This window comes from Chanodichthys erythropterus, chromosome 20 (assembly GCF_024489055.1).
Source record: "Chanodichthys erythropterus isolate Z2021 chromosome 20, ASM2448905v1, whole genome shotgun sequence".
Lineage (NCBI taxonomy): Eukaryota > Metazoa > Chordata > Actinopteri > Cypriniformes > Xenocyprididae > Chanodichthys > Chanodichthys erythropterus.
Genome location: NC_090240.1, coordinates 6304253 through 6321728, shown reverse-complemented (window position 1 = coordinate 6321728; position 17476 = coordinate 6304253). Strand labels below are relative to the sequence as shown.

General features: G+C 45.3%; 1 protein-coding gene across 1 annotated transcript in view; it reads right to left on the bottom strand.

Moving 5' to 3' along the window:
* syt2a (synaptotagmin IIa) overlaps positions 1-17476 on the bottom strand; it is a 62868-nt gene that overhangs the window by 24757 nt on the left and 20635 nt on the right. The gene's annotated exons all lie outside the window — the stretch shown is intronic.

The following is a 17476-nucleotide window of genomic DNA, read 5'->3' as shown; positions in this document are numbered from 1 at the left end:
TGCAGTTATGCAATCTGACATTGCATAAGTCAAGTTGGCCACAGACAGAATGCGGGAGGAGCTAACAAAAGAAAAGATGCAAAGAAGGATAGAAACTGCCACCATGAGTCAGAGCTGAAGCCAACAGCCTCTCGAGAATGCCAGTTTGATTAATGACACTTCAGCACCTGCAAATCTGAATGAAACATCTGACGTTCACACTCAAGCAGAAGTTAATTTGTTCCCCTAAAGATTGCAATACAATGAAGAAAATAGGCTACACTACACTAAACAGTTATAGAATCCAACATTTTTGTTTAATATAAAATATAAAACCTATTAAATTTCGTTACATTTATGCATAAAATAAGAAAAAAATCTATTTTGCAATTGAATAAGGAAAAAAAAAAAATCAAGACATTATCTAAAAGCAACTTAAAATCTTTCAAAATCTATAATGTGTAAAGGATACTCTGTAAAAAAAAGTTTTGGATACACTTTGAAACAATTTTCACTCTGATTGCTAGTAATTACAAAGAAACAGCAAGTATCACACTGAATTAATAGTAGATATACTGAAATAGTATTTTCTTATAAAACATACTAAAAATATTTTTTTTAGAAATATACAGTGCAGATAATTCTTTGCAGTGTATTGAATGTCAAACAATTGTATCAAATTCAATAATATTACTTTGAATTGCATTGGTGCAAAATATGTACAATTATTCACACGACATATAGGCTAAAATAATGGTTAGTAAAATTATTTTGTATTATTTTTGCCTGCTCTCTGCTATCCTATCAGAATAGAATTCATCTGCAACTACTGCAGATGTTTGAGTGACTAATATCAGAGCATTAACTCCACCTCTGAACTGATACAAGAAGTATTTGCATTATGTTTCAGCTGTATCTAACATATTTACACAATGACTCAGAGCCTGGATCAGTTTCAAGATTTAACAAATACTGACAAATAATGCACTTGTTTGAACAGCTTGCAACCAGCCCACAGCTGTCCAATTATATTATATCACTAATTCATGGTGGAAAAAAGAGACCTCTGATCTAAGGAAATTGGCTGACTAAACGATCCCAAGGTAATTTCAACTGCCTTACAGTAAAATTATGCAAATGCTCCAAATGGAAAATGATGGAAGTTGGGAAGTTAATAAACAAAACATTTAGAACTCAGGAGAAACTACTTTATATCATTTATTTAGGGTGTGGTGATTTTAAAATGTGACATTTTTTCTCGTCAAGGTGAAAAGCTGTCTCACAATATCAGCATGACAGAGTTGAGTTTGTGTCCCAAAACCTTCTACAGTGCTGTCTTTTACTGCATATGATAGGCTAATTCATACTAAGAAACTGAAGTGACATTAGTTAAAACATTTAATAAAGTTAATAGAATTAACCTGATGTAGCAGAATTAATGTTACAATCAATTAACCTGTTCATCTTACTGGGTACAGTACTACTGGAGCATGTAGTTGTGATTGCATCATTAAAGGGACTTTGTTTTGCAAGCAGTGACCACAGAATCAACACTGAATGGAAATTAACTGGAAATTAATGAAGTAAATAAATGAAACCGAAACAGAAACAGGGATAATAAATAAGTCTATGGAACTGTTAAAAGACAGTTAACCACCTGAATAAAATTGGGTTACTTGACTGTAACCCTGTTCCCTGATAAAGCGGGAATGAGATGCTGTGCTTTGCGATATGGGAATACTTCTTTGTATGACCAGCTGTGAATACTGTGTATAACACATCAATGAAATTGACACTGAACTTGACAGGTTCAGACGGAATGCGCACTCGTCAGAGGCTATAATTATATATGCCATAGTTGTATCTTCAGGTATCACTTTGTCTGAAGAACAGTCCTGGGACATCCTCAGTGCGGCAACGAAGTGTAGCATCTCGTTCCCGCTTTATCAGGGAACAGGGTTACACTCAAGTAACCAAAGATATTCCCTTTCAAAAGCTACACTCAATGCTGCGCTTTGTGCTTTGGGAACAATAATACCCACGCCGCCACACTATGGGGTGTCTGGACCCCTCACGGTTGTGTAGTGTGTGTGCTTACAAGTAGGGTTGTGCCGATGAAAGATATCATCATCCATCGTGATGGCTGACCGACACGACCCCGCCCCGCTCCGCCCCTTTTATTCCCCTCACATGCAACCTATTGGAAAGCCCGGATGAGTCATTAGTTGGGAAATAAAATAACCCTTTCGCACAAGTTTAAAATATTCTGGCTGACCCCCCAGCGTGAGTTTTTCAAGGCGACCGTTATTTAGATTGAAAACACTACATATTTGTGATATGAAAAGTGCTGCACGCGTCCATCTCTGGTTTAGCGCCAGCCAAAGCGCACACGCACATTTGAATTTGGCAGTTGATCACGCAATGCACTGCACTGAACGTTCTAATCCAATGAATAATAATTATATAATAACGAAAAATTAAAATACACCCCCCGCCCACTCCCGACGATATCATCGTCCATCTCGATGTTTTACTGTAAACAGCGTCAACTGCCAATTTAGGGGACATTGCCCAACCCTACTTACAAGCACGCGAAATGTCTCAGACATGAGCTTGTTGTCACGATCACGTCTGTTCCTGTCACATCCCGGACTACATTTCCCATGATCCTCCATTGCTCATCACCTGCACTCACTTCACAATCACTCCACACTAATCACCACACCCAGCTGCCACTCATTACCAGGACTATAAAGGACTGTCACACACACCACCTCACCGCAAAGTCTTGATTACCTTGTGTGTCATTTCCGAGCATTTATACCCTGTTTACCTGTTGTTACTGTTCCTGTCTGTTACCCGTTCTTGACCCGTTGCTGCCTGTCCTGACCCTTGCCTGTTATACTGTTCTGTGTATGATATCCGCCTGCCTCGATCTACTGCCTGTGCCCTGACTACGATTCTGCCTAACCCTCTGCTGTACCTGTTTGCTGCTGATTTACCCTGCCTGTACGACCACGCTTACTTTTTTATTAAAAGCTTGCAAATGGATCTCCGCCTCAGTCCCGCTTCGTTACAGAAGACTTCGCCCGAACAACGATCCAGCAGCTTTCCCGGAAAACGTTTACATGGTATGGACATTACTCAGTTGTTGTTATGGAGTTCGCAGGGCACGCGATCGTTAGAGGAATATGTGCAGGAATATTTGGATATTGCTCACCTCTCTGATCTACCGGACTGTGCTTTGATTGACTTCTTCTGTGATGGCGTCAACCAACCTCTGCAGGATAAACTAAGACGAGAGGGACCGCGTTCATCACTCAGCAGCTTTATGGACTTTGCTTTGTTGTCGGTTGGTTCTCGGTTTACTGTGGGGGTCGCAGAGGAATGTGACACCATGGTAGATCACGTAATGGCCGCCACGCCAAGGAACATGCACAAAATGGCGGCTACCATCACAACAACAATTCATGTCGCCGCGGATCGCCCAGAGTCACGCCACGTCGCCGCGGATCGCCCAGAGTCACGCCACGTCGCCGCGGATCGCCCAGAGTCACGCCACGTCGCCGCTGATCGGCCAGAGTCACGCCACGTCGCCGCTGAACGCCCAGAGTCACGCCACGTCGCCGCTGAACGCCCAGAGTCACGCCACGTCGCCGCTGAACGCCCAGAGTCACGCCACGTCGCCGCTGATCGCCCAGAGTCACGCCACGTCGCCGCTGATCGCCCAGAGTCACGCCACGTCGCCGCTGATCGCCCAGAGTCACGCCACGTCGCCGCTGATCGCCCAGAGTCACGCCACGTCGCCGCTGATCGCCCAGAGTCACGCCACGTCGCCGCTGATCGCCCAGAGTCACGTCACGTCGCCGCTGAACGCCCAGAGTCACGTCACGTCGCCGCTGATCGCCCAGAGTCACGTCACGTCGCCGCTGATCGCCCAGAGTCACGTCACGTCGCCGCTGATCGCCCAGAGTCACGTCACGTCGCCGCAGATCGCCCAGAGTCACGCCACGTCGCCGCTGATCGCCCAGAGTCACGCCACGTCTGATCTACCGGACTGTGCTTTGATTGACTTCTTCTGTGATGGCGTCAACCAACCTCTGCAGGATAAACTAAGACGAGAGGGACCGCGTTCATCACTCAGCAGCTTTATGGACTTTGCTTTGTTGTCGGTTGGTTCTCGGTTTACTGTGGGGGTCGCAGAGGAATGTGACACCATGGTAGATCACGTAATGGCCGCCACGCCAAGGAACATGCACAAAATGGCGGCTACCATCACAACAACAATTCATGTCGCCGCGGATCGCCCAGAGTCACGCCACGTCGCCGCGGATCGCCCAGAGTCACGCCACGTCGCCGCGGATCGCCCAGAGTCACGCCACGTCGCCGCTGATCGGCCAGAGTCACGCCACGTCGCCGCTGAACGCCCAGAGTCACGCCACGTCGCCGCTGAACGCCCAGAGTCACGCCACGTCGCCGCTGAACGCCCAGAGTCACGCCACGTCGCCGCTGATCGCCCAGAGTCACGCCACGTCGCCGCTGATCGCCCAGAGTCACGCCACGTCGCCGCTGATCGCCCAGAGTCACGCCACGTCTGATCTACCGGACTGTGCTTTGATTGACTTCTTCTGTGATGGCGTCAACCAACCTCTGCAGGATAAACTAAGACGAGAGGGACCGCGTTCATCACTCAGCAGCTTTATGGACTTTGCTTTGTTGTCGGTTGGTTCTCGGTTTACTGTGGGGGTCGCAGAGGAATGTGACACCATGGTAGATCACGTAATGGCCGCCACGCCAAGGAACATGCACAAAATGGCGGCTACCATCACAACAACAATTCATGTCGCCGCGGATCGCCCAGAGTCACGCCACGTCGCCGCGGATCGCCCAGAGTCACGCCACGTCGCCGCGGATCGCCCAGAGTCACGCCACGTCGCCGCGGATCGCCCAGAGTCACGCCACGTCGCCGCTGAACGCCCAGAGTCACGCCACGTCGCCGCTGAACGCCCAGAGTCACGCCACGTCGCCGCTGAACGCCCAGAGTCACGCCACGTCGCCGCTGAACGCCCAGAGTCACGCCACGTCGCCGCTGATCGCCCAGAGTCACGCCACGTCGCCGCTGATCGCCCAGAGTCACGCCACGTCGCCGCTGATCGCCCAGAGTCACGTCACGTCGCCGCTGAACGCCCAGAGTCACGTCACGTCGCCGCTGAACGCCCAGAGTCACGTCACGTCGCCGCTGATCGCCCAGAGTCACGTCACGTCGCCGCTGATCGCCCAGAGTCACGTCACGTCGCCGCTGATCGCCCAGAGTCACGTCACGTCGCCGCTGATCGCCCAGAGTCACGTCACGTCGCCGCTGATCGCCCAGAGTCACGTCACGTCGCCGCTGATCGCCCAGAGTCACGTCACGTCGCCGCTGATCGCCCAGAGTCACGTCACGTCGCCGCTGATCGCCCAGAGTCACGTCACGTCGCCGCTGATCGCCCAGAGTCACGTCACGTCGCCGCTGATCGCCCAGAGTCACGTCACGTCGCCGCTGATCGCCCAGAGTCACGTCACGTCGCCGCTGATCGCCCAGAGTCACGTCACGTCGCCGCTGATCGCCCAGAGTCACGTCACGTCGCCGCTGATCGCCCAGAGTCACGTCACGTCGCCGCTGATCGCCCAGAGTCACGTCACGTCGCCGCTGATCGCCCAGAGTCACGTCACGTCGCCGCTGATCGCCCAGAGTCACGTCGCCGCTGATCGCCCAGAGTCACGTCGCCGCTGATCGCCCAGAGTCACGTCACGTCGCCGCTGATCGCCCAGAGTCACGTCACGTCGCCGCTGATCGCCCAGAGTCACGTCACGTCGCCGCTGATCGCCCAGAGTCACGTCACGTCGCCGCTGATCGCCCAGAGTCACGTCACGTCGCCGCTGATCGCCCAGAGTCACGTCACGTCGCCGCTGATCGCCCAGAGTCACGTCACGTCGCCGCTGATCGCCCAGAGTCACGTCACGTCGCCGCTGATCGCCCAGAGTCACGTCACGTCGCCGCTGATCGCCCAGAGTCACGTCACGTCGCCGCTGATCGCCCAGAGTCACGTCACGTCGCCGCTGATCGCCCAGAGTCACGTCACGTCGCCGCTGATCGCCCAGTCACGTCACGTCGCCGCTGATCGCCCAGAGTCACGTCACGTCGCCGCTGATCGCCCAGAGTCACGTCACGTCGCCGCTGATCGCCCAGAGTCACGTCACGTCGCCGCTGATCGCCCAGAGTCACGTCACGTCGCCGCTGATCGCCCGAGTCACGTCACGTCGCCGCTGATCGCCCGAGTCACGTCACGTCGCCGCTGATCGCCCAGAGTCACGTCACGTCGCCGCTGATCGCCCAGAGTCACGTCACGTCGCCGCTGATCGCCCAGAGTCACGTCACGTCGCCGCTGATCGCCCAGAGTCACGTCACGTCGCCGCTGATCGCCCAGAGTCACGTCACGTCGCCGCTGATCGCCCAGAGTCACGTCACGTCGCCGCTGATCGCCCAGAGTCACGTCACGTCGCCGCTGATCGCCCAGAGTCACGTCACGTCGCCGCTGATCGCCCAGAGTCACGTCACGTCGCCGCTGATCGCCCAGAGTCACGTCACGTCACGTCGCCGCTGATCGCCCAGAGTCACGTCACGTCACGTCGCCGCTGATCGCCCAGAGTCACGTCACGTCACGTCGCCGCTGATCGCCCAGAGTCACGTCACGTCACGTCGCCGCTGATACGCCCAGAAGTCACGTCACGTCACGTCGCCGCTGATCGCCCAGAGTCACGTCACGTCTCCGCTGATCGCCCAGAGTCATGTCACGCCGCCGCTGATCGCCCAGAGTCACGTCACGTCGCCGCTGATCGCCCAGAGTCACGTCACGTCGCCGCTGATCGCCCAGAGTCACGTCACGCCGCCGCTGATCGCCCAGAGTCACGTCACGTCGCCGCTGATCGCCCAGAGTCACGTCACGTCGCCGCTGATCGCCAGAAGTCACGTCACGTCGCCGCTGATACGCCCAGAGTCACGTCACGTCGCCGCTGATAAGCAGAGTCACGTCACGTCGCCGCTGATCGCCCAGAGTCACGTCACGTCGCCGCTGATCGCCCAGAGTCACGTCACGTCGCCGCTGATCGCCCAGAGTCACGTCACGTCGCCGCTGATCGCCCAGAGTCACGTCACGTCACGTCGCCGCTGATCGCCCAGAGTCACGTCACGTCACGTCGCCGCTGATCGCCCAGAGTCACGTCACGTCACGTCGCCGCTGATCGCCCAGAGTCACGTCACGTCGCCGCTGATCGCCCAGAGTCACGTCACGTCGCCGCTGATCGCCCAGAGTCACGTCACGTCGCCGCTGATCGCCCAGAGTCACGTCACGTCGCCGCTGATCGCCCAGAGTCACGTCACGTCGCCGCTGATCGCCCAGAGTCACGTCACGTCGCCGCTGATCGCCCAGAGTCACGTCACGTCGCCGCTGATCGCCCAGAGTCACGTCACGTCGCCGCTGATCGCCCAGAGTCACGTCACGTCGCCGCTGATCGCCCAGAGTCACGTCACGTCGCCGCTGATCGCCCAGAGTCACGTCACGTCGCCGCTGATCGCCCAGAGTCACGTCACGTCGCCGCTGATCGCCCAGAGTCACGTCACGTCGCCGCTGATCGCCCAGAGTCACGTCACGTCGCCGCTGATCGCCCAGAGTCACGTCACGTCGCCGCTGATCGCCCAGAGTCACGTCACGTCACGTCGCCGCTGATCGCCCAGAGTCTGACAAGTCAAAGGTGGTCTCAACCAGACCCTCAAGGACTATAGATAAGTCCCATGAAGGGATCTTGGTTCTAATGGAAGGCCTCAGCCGCCTGGCCCCACGAATGAAGCGGACGAGCAGAGGATGCTTCCCCAGTAGAACCCTGTCAAACCCCGCCTGACTCAGAGAGAAGTAGATGGGACATTGTGCTGTCTGTTGGGAGGTGAAGAGCTCCATCTCCATTTCAACAAATCTTAACCAGATTTGTTTCACTACCGATATGCTCTGTCTGGACAGTAGAACTGCTCCCACATTGAGATATCTGGGGATATAAATCGCCCTGAGAAACAGGAACTTGTCCTGAACCCAAAGCAGAATGCGCTGCACTAGCCTGTTCAGAAGGCACAAATGCACAAACGCAATTTAACCCACATGAAAGTTGCCCTCCGGCTTGAAAGAGAATGCTTTCCTTAGCGTTGCGTCTCAGTCTGAGAGAGGCAAGATGAGCGAGGATCGATCTCGATGTTGAAACACAAGCTCCTGAGACTGATTCAGTGCGAGGTGACAAAGCTAGGTTGAATGAAAGAACCCAATATTGGTAAGCTTCACCCCTGAAAGCAAACCTCAAGAACTTCTTGCATTGTGTCATTATTCTATGAAAATAGGCATCTTTAAGATTGATTGTGATGAACCAATCACAATGTTGAATGTGTGACACAATAATCTTGATAGAACTTGAGCGTTCTGATGGAACAGTTTATGGGTTCGGGCCAAAATACAGAGCTCGGAGCCCTCTCCTCGGACAGCACGCCAAATACGCATACTATTTACTATCTGATTATTTGTAAGTGTGAACTCGTGAATTCATAGAAAGGTCTGTTTATGAATTAAGGGAAATAAGTCCTTTTTATGGGCATTTATGTGTCTGTTTCAACAGGGAACGCCGTTGAGAGCTTTCTCTCTATCTACATTCCTTTGGGACGTAAAACTAGTCTTATCTTTCTTGCTATCTTGGCACCTAGTTTTGTTGTGGGGTTATTGATTAAATATAATGAATACTTGTGTCTGATTGGTCCAGTCCCTACACATGTACTAAGGAACCAATCAGAACATCACACATGAACATGAACAGAACTCTCACCCCAAAATAATTTGGAATGGACGCGGTCCAGTAGGAGAGATGGAGGGCCAGGCCAATGAAGTGGAAGTGGCCCTGGATCATAGCATGGTGGTGGACCTAGACCGTGGAGCAGTCAATGTGATGGAGTCAGTGTAGATGAAGAACACAAGGCTACGAGCTGGCAAATGTGATAACCACTTCAGCAGAGCAAATGAGCACAGGGAATCAGGGGGCTATGGTGGAGCAAAAGACCACCAGAGATAAAGGAGCCCATGGCAGAACAAAGACCTGGGCAGTCCTCCTGGTTGTGAGTTTTTGGATGGCCTCCATGTCTGTGACATGGCGTAGTGAAAGCCGCTGCCTTGGGACAAGCTGTAGCAGACCCTGCAACCTTTGGGAGAAACTGTAGCATATGCCGCCGGAAGTGTGTGCAGTCTACCTACGCACCACTATTGGCATGACCGCTATTGGAAGCACCTTGAATAGAGGGATGATCTCCGGGACCACTGGACTTAGACTTGGGACCACTGGACTTGGAAACGCTGTGACCACTGGACTTGAGACCAGCAGACTTGGAAGCGCTGAGACCACTGGACTAGAGACTACTGGACTTGGAAGCGCTGAGACTACCAGACTTGATACCATCAAACTTGGCAGCACCGGACTACAAAGAGACTACAAAGATCATGGTTGGCAAGTTTAAAGTTGGACCAAGCTCCACATCTGCCAAACGTGGCGAGGCTATGGCATGGCGGCCATGACGTGATGAGGCTCTGGCTTAGTAACAATGATGAGGGAGAACAGTAGCATGGCAGCCATGACGTGTGGAGTCTCTGGAGTAGGACGACTTTAGCATGGTGGGTAATATGGGATTGCGGGACCCCGTGTCCGCAATTCCCACAGTAAACGAGGAACTGCGCAGTAATACGGCAAAGTCAATTTACTAGGCCAGAGTCCACGAAACAGTGCCTTCAGTTCAAATGATCATTAAAAATGCAATAAGTAAAATGTTTGCAGTAAAATATCCAAAAACCACAGTGCTGAAGAGATTATGGGATGTTGGGGGACTATGTACATATATTTTGGGAATGTCCCAAATAACTATTGTATTGGCAGAGGGTTAAAAGGGAAATTTGTAAAAATTTTAGGAATAGATATATTACTGCACCCAGTATTTCTTTTTTTCTTTTTTTTTCTTTTTTTTGCTTGAAGCTTTCCCCTTGGATTAGTTCAGTAAATCCTACTTATTTGTATTACATATATTACTAATAAAATGTCAAAATGATGGCGCCGCCCCAGCATGCAACACAGCATGACGTCGGTTCGCATTCTCTACTGCAGTGTGCAACAAGTGTCTCATAGCAGCCACCGAGCACAGAGTAATGTTATAACATAATTTTCAACACACTCAAATGTATCTAATTTGATAGACAGAGCTGCGTTACCTCATACTTATGACCAGAAAAGCGGAAGCGGCGCCGGTGACTGTGGCATAATAAAAGTTCCACTGCTAGCAAAGTGGAATTTTGCATTTGTCTCACATTAACAATCGCTCCAGCGGCCTTGTTCTGCTCTCACAACACTTGGTCCTGCTCTGCTTCATACTACAGTAATGTTAATAATCATATCCATCAACATGAGTCATATCCCAATTCTTTTCTACCGGTTGTGAGATTTCACATGTCCCAAGATTCTGCACTCAAACTTGCCATCATCAAGCTATGCCTTTGTTTTGAATAGGTGACCTCTAGCAGACGAAAAACTACAAAGTGCACCTTTGAGTCTGTTACAAAAAATGTATTTGAGTGCAATGGCATTAAAGCCCACCTGATGGCAAAGTGCACAGAACTCTTCAACAGAGTCCTCAATGGTCTGTTCACATTGACACAGGAGGAAAACTGCTGGGTTCTAGTGAACCCAATATTGTGAATTGTCTCATCTTGTGAGCGAAGTGGTTCATCACACTCCTATCATTTATCGTCACCAGTATCTATAGAAGCCCGTTCACACCAAGACAATAACTATGATAATGGTAAAGTTTTAAAAAATTGTAAAAGAATAGTCCACATTATAGTCCACACCACAGCTATAATGATAGCAGCACAGAAGAATGATATTGTTGGAATCACTTTCAGAACCATTTTTGTCTAGCTGAAGAACGAAAAAATATTGAATTTGCAATTACAATGAAAGTTATTTAGATAATTACAAAGCATATGAGGCTGAAATGATAAACTCATTGTCTAAATTAGACCATAATGAAAATGTGATGCAGTGTTTGCCATTTCCTCCCCTTGCCTCTCTAGAGTCTAGAGAGTCTTTCTTGTGTGTTTAACATGGTGATATGATCACTGGACTCAATGAGATTGAGATTTATCCCCCTGTTTGTATTGAGGGAGATAGAGACGTGCGAGAAGCTGGTGTCCGTGTCTTTTCTCCTGGGTGACTGCATATGCTCAGAGGACAAGAGACACTCTGCTTTTTATGGGACCCATTATCTTCACTGCACTCACACTGATTTTACAGCTCTCTGATATACTCCTGCTGTTTTATCTGTGCCAGAGCACATATTGTAAATATAACAGAACAAATAAACAGATACAAATACAATAGAAGTCTGGCTCAGATAAAGCAGTCTGCTCTGAGCGATTATGATGTCTAGGAATAATCAGATGTAATCAGCAGAATGGACGTCTATTTTGTCCATTTCGTTTGCCAACAAGCTCAATGACTATGAAACATTTCACTTACTCAAAGTTTTAGCGAGCACAAATAAACTGGATCAGGATGAGTGAACAGAAGAAGCAGAAATGGACCTGCTCCAAAGGACTCATTTGGCAGACCAAATCAAACCTTTGGAGATGTGTCTAGATATGACTGCTGAATTCTGTAATGATAATTGCTTCAGGGCATCTGCCAAACTTCTCTTGTTCAGTGTGGGAGGAAATTCTCTATGCAATCCACACATCAACACTTTGCATTCACTGTACATGTGTTATTGCTTCTTAAAGGCGCTAATTGTCCACGATTATCCATTTTATGACATTCAAGTTTGCAAATCAACTACATAAAGTCTGGGAAGCGAGGGAAACCATCATATTTTTGAGAACACGTCAAAAAGAAAGAGAACATAGAAAGAATGAAATGATACTTTGAAAATGAAGCCCATTGACATTTTCTTTTGCACTGTGACTTTAATTTCACGATAATTAAACCCATTTCACCCATTCCCCATTTCCATTACTGTAATGCAAAAAAAAAACAAAAAAAAAACCTAATTCTTATAAAACCAAAGCATTGAGCAAAAATGTAAATTGTGAAGTTGCACAGATTTTTATTTAAGTTAATTAAAAGTATAGAATGAGAGTAATTGTACTATTGTTATTTATTATAATATATACTTTATTCTATACTCTTAATATATAACAGCAGATTGTATAACAGTAATGAAAATCTAATGAGAATCACCACTGTGAATAATGGGAAGCAAAAAACAAGTCATTAAAAAAACATCTGGAACATATAGTTATGACACAGTGAAAGTGATTAATTGTAAAAAATAAAAATTAAAGTTAAAATATTGTTACAATGCCAAAATAAATATTTACGGCCCTACAAAGGAATTTTATTAATGCAAGATATAATTTCTTTTTTTCTTTTATCCTTGGAGTAAAAGATAACTTTTCTTTTTGAGATATTCACTGCTTTATTGTTGTTAAAGGGTTAGTTCACCCAATGGAATTCAAATCCTGTCATTAATTACTCACCCTCATGTCGTTCTAAACCCGTAAGACTTTCGTTCATCTTCTGAACACAAATGAAGATCTTTTTCTGATGAAATCTGAGCGATTTCTGTACCTCCATTGACAGCTACGCAACTGACACTTTGATGCTTCAAAACGTTCATAAAGAGATCGTAAAAAAACTAATCCATATGAATTGAGTGGTTTAGTCCAAATTTTCTGAAGAGACACGGTCGCTTTATATATGATGAACAAATTGAATTTAGGCTTTTATTCACATACAAACATTGATCAGTGAAAATAAACAGAAGCTCAACTGAACCTGCTTGACACGCGAGAACAAACCAGTTGTGGAAGCGCAAATGTTCTGGGTTGCACACAAGAATGATCCTCACTGGTTCTTGTTGAAGCTCAAACGTTCTGCGTAACACAAGAGAATGAACCTTATTGATTATGAACTTTTTGAAGCTTCAAAGTGTTATGCCGAGTTCAGACTGCACGATTTTAGCCCCGATTTTGGCTCGCTGACAGGTTTTGAGAAATCGCCGACAAATGCCCGAAATCACAAGCAAATCGGTGCTCGTTCACACGAGTGACAATCACGCAGTGTGAATGAGCAAAGACGCGATCTGAGAGAATCGCAGACGAGTCGCAGACGCCCGTGAGATATTTGGCATGCTAAATATCTGGACCTGTTGGCGATTCAAAATCCTGCTGTGTGAAAAGTGTTCTGACTGAAAACTACATCAGCAATGACCGACAGCCAATGAGAGAGCAAGATACAGAGCAGCGGGGAGTTTGAGGAGGAGTTATAGACCACAATATCAGCAAGCATGGCTTCGTTTCAGAAAAACATTACAATTATATCAAACAGAAACAAAGCAACAAACATTTGCTTGACCATCCGCAACAGCAGCACATTGAAAAGTTATGTATTTACCTCCAACTCTCATTGCAGAACTCCCCAACCATTTCCTCCGCCATATTTTTCTTTTCTTTTTCTTATATTCGCTGCAAATCAGTGCACAGGCAACTCGTATTGCAAGCTTCTTGCGGGCTACCGTTTTTAATAATAATAATAATAACTCCGGTCTTGCACGCGTGATATCGCGTTGTTTCCTTGTCACATCTCGCGTGTGTTTGGTTGTGAAACGTAGTTTGCGTGCCAGACAGAGTTGTCGGCGATTCTTCCTATTGTAAAGTCATGCAGTGTGAAACCTTCTATGGCCGATCCATCTTGCAGTATGAACACAGCACCGACTGAATGCTGGCCAAGATAGTCATGCAGTGTGAAAAGAACAGTGACCCGACTACTTTGAAAATCGTGCAGTCTGAACTCGGCTTTAGTTGCCTAGCTGTATGGAGGGACAAAAAGATCTTCATTCGTGTTCTGAAGATGAACAAAGGCCTTGTGGGTGTGGAACATGAGAGTAAATGATGATAGAATTTTCAATTTTGGGTGAACTCTCTTTAACAAAAATGCACAAGTAAATAATAAAAAAAAACTAATTAAAACAAATTATGATATAACTATTACAAATAAATAAAATGATCAATGTAAATCCTCTATGTAAATGGTCTTACTCAAACTGAGTTAAACTTCGTGATAGCAGGACACTTCTGACAACACAAAAGCTGCAAGTCTTGCCAAATGTTTGGCTAAAAAGAAACTAGAGAGAGTGGGTAGTCTCTACAGAATCAGAGCTCACAGTTATGGCATGGTGCGCAATATTGCTCAAAACAACAAAATAATATTAACAAGAAACATTGTTTTGTATTTGGATAAAATGAACTTGAATACAGTTTGACAATGTGTCCTGTATTAGACAATGATTTGATTTTAGTACGTCCAAAATACCGCAATGTTACAGCCATTTTAATTAATTCTTCAATCTTGAAATTATGTTTGCACAATAATGTTTGTATCTGTGCCAGTGTGGCATCATTAAATATTAGACAAGCTCAAACTTCACTTATACTGACATGATCAAAAAATAACTGTTTTCTGTTTTAATATATTTTAAAATGTAATTTTTTCCTGTGATCAAAGCTGAATTTGATGCTCAATTATTATAAATTAGTATTGGTGCTCAATTGAGGATTTATGATTACATCATTATTTCAGGATTCTTTGATTAATAAGAGAGTGTAGAGGAGAAGAAAATAAAGCTGGGTCTATTTGCAGCAGCGTTCAAAAAGTAACAAATCACTCAAAATATACAGACAAAACAACCAACTTTAAAGGCACGGATATGGAGCAAAGTCTAACTGAAAACAAACTCAAAGAAATGATAAATGTCAGAATCAAACAATAAGTCACCAAGGAAACAAATGCAAACAAAGAAAACAGATCAGGAAACATGGAAAAAACAACCCAAAGTCCAACAGAAACACAGATTTGTAACATGTCTTTGCTGTCACTTTTGATTGAATTTAATGCATAAAGTATAAATCTATTTACACCAGAATTTTGAATGGTAGCATATCACGGTTTCCACATAAATATGAAACAGCACTGTTTTCAACATTGATAATGATAAGAAATGTTTTTGACAAACATTTGACACTGAAGACTGTAGTAATGATGCTGAAAATTCAGCTTTGCAACAAAGGAATAAATTGCATTTTAACCCTTAAATACATACCTCGGGACATCATTTAATACCCTCCTCCTCGTTAATTTTTTAAAGTTAGACATCAACTTTCTTGGTATTCCTCAATCAATTTATTATAAAGAATATAACAAGAAAAAAATCATAAAATTATAAAAGAATGCCTATTTTTGTATTCTTTTTTTTTAAAAATTGTATAGGGTCGCTAACGACCCGAGGTGTGTATGAGTGTACATATATTTTTTCTGCACAACAATAATTCAATCTTAGATGACGGAATAAGTGCAATTCACCTTTATTCCACAAGGTGGCAATGTCTGATACACAATGCTGAATTGACGACTCATTCAGACAGAAAACTAAATAATAAAAAAAAACATGAAATGGCTCAGCGATATACTGCAGAGCAAGTAATGAACGCAATCAAATATGACTGTAACTGTTACTGGATGGATCTGGTGAAGCTGTTAGCGATCGAAATATTGATTTTGAAGAGGTTGAAAATTATATCGTTTTGAGAATATGAGATTGTGAATAGGCTCATATTCGAGACCTCAAACATGCAAAGAAAACTGAATTTACTGGGAAATGAGCTCTGACGAGGACAGTGATGATGGCATAAAACATCTGCTCAAACAGAGCCCTTTCAAGCTCCAAAAGGTAACAGAATATGCTTTATTTTATTCTTCTGTAATTGTTACTCTAATATCAGAGGAGTTTTACATTATCGCGACAGGTAGAGATCCTTCAGTGTTAGATATTGATCCGGGCCGATAAAGACCCGAATATGTAAGAATGATTGGCGAAACAGTAGTCATGTATTTAAGGGTTAAAAAAAAAAAACAAAAAAAAAAAAACAAACAAACAGTTAAATTATAAATATATTTCACATTATATTATTATATAATATTTTATATATACATATAAACTTATTTGGACATTTAGAACAGATAACTGCTAGAAACATTTCTAAATTAAAAATACAATTATGGAAACACTTAATGTTAAAGCTCATGAACCTTTTGAATTGTTGCACTGTTCTGAGCTCTTCCATTGTTTGTAGCCGATACCTCTGAAGCTGGTACCTCAGCCTGTTCTGCCTCATAACCTTGAGTGCACAACGTTGACAAACTGCAGCTGTTCAACAAGTCCTCAGTTGACATAATTTAAAACGTCACAGTCAGACGACCAAGGCCTGTTGCCCTCTCTAGCCTTCACAACTAGCTTCCTATTCCCTTTACACAGCTGTTTGCCAGACGTGAGAAAACTACATAAATAAGCTCACCCCATCTCAGGCCCTCAGCTATAACAAAACTGAGCATGATAATATAGTTATGGTGTGCACGGTCACAGCACTTTTCTGCTTTATAGTGGGATTAATTCAAGGTGCTGCTTCTGTAATGAGCGTACGGACTCACTGAAGGGACAAATGAAAGACACTGACCGCTGGCGCTTCAGCTCAGCAGGATAAATCCGCTGGATTGGTTGGGTCAGCACTCGTAATGCTTGAATGAGAACCATGAATTTTGCCATTTTATTGCTGTCTAAGAGAGGGAGGACTTTGGCTGATATAACGACAGTGTTCTCTAAAGTGGCTTTACAGGTGAAACTCTCTATCTGTGTTTTATTTTGTTGGGTTTTGATGACATACCGCACACAGAGGGGGTGTGGTTGAAGATAGCAAAATGGCAGAAGTTAGCAAAATGCTAACAGCACCATATTTCAGACAATTCAGCCCTCTCCAGGGTTATTATAGTTAACTACACAAACTAAAAGCATTAAAACAAATTGTTACTTGAAATGAAATAAACATGAACTGATAAAGCAAATCAACATTTCACATTTTCATTTAGTTTAATTTGACCCAGCAAACACTGGTTCAAAGGCAATGTCGTGTCCCTGGCCAAAAATAGTAGGAGGGCATAAATCTGTAAAAATATGTAACAAAGAACATTTCCTAAAAATGAATTCAGATACATTTGTACATGTCTACAATTCTCTGGGGTTCTATGTGTAATTGTTACTTTGACTTTTAACTATGTAGTTCAATATATCATAATTAATTAATTAATTAGTTAGATAACATCAAAGACGTTAGGGACGTCTTTTCAATGGTCATTAAACATCCAAATGTTTGCTGGGGATGTAAATTCACTAAAATAACTAAAACTGAAATATAAACTAAATAACAACAACATACAGATATATTTTAAAAACTTAAAATTATACAATCACAACAACATTACTACATTACCAAAATCACTA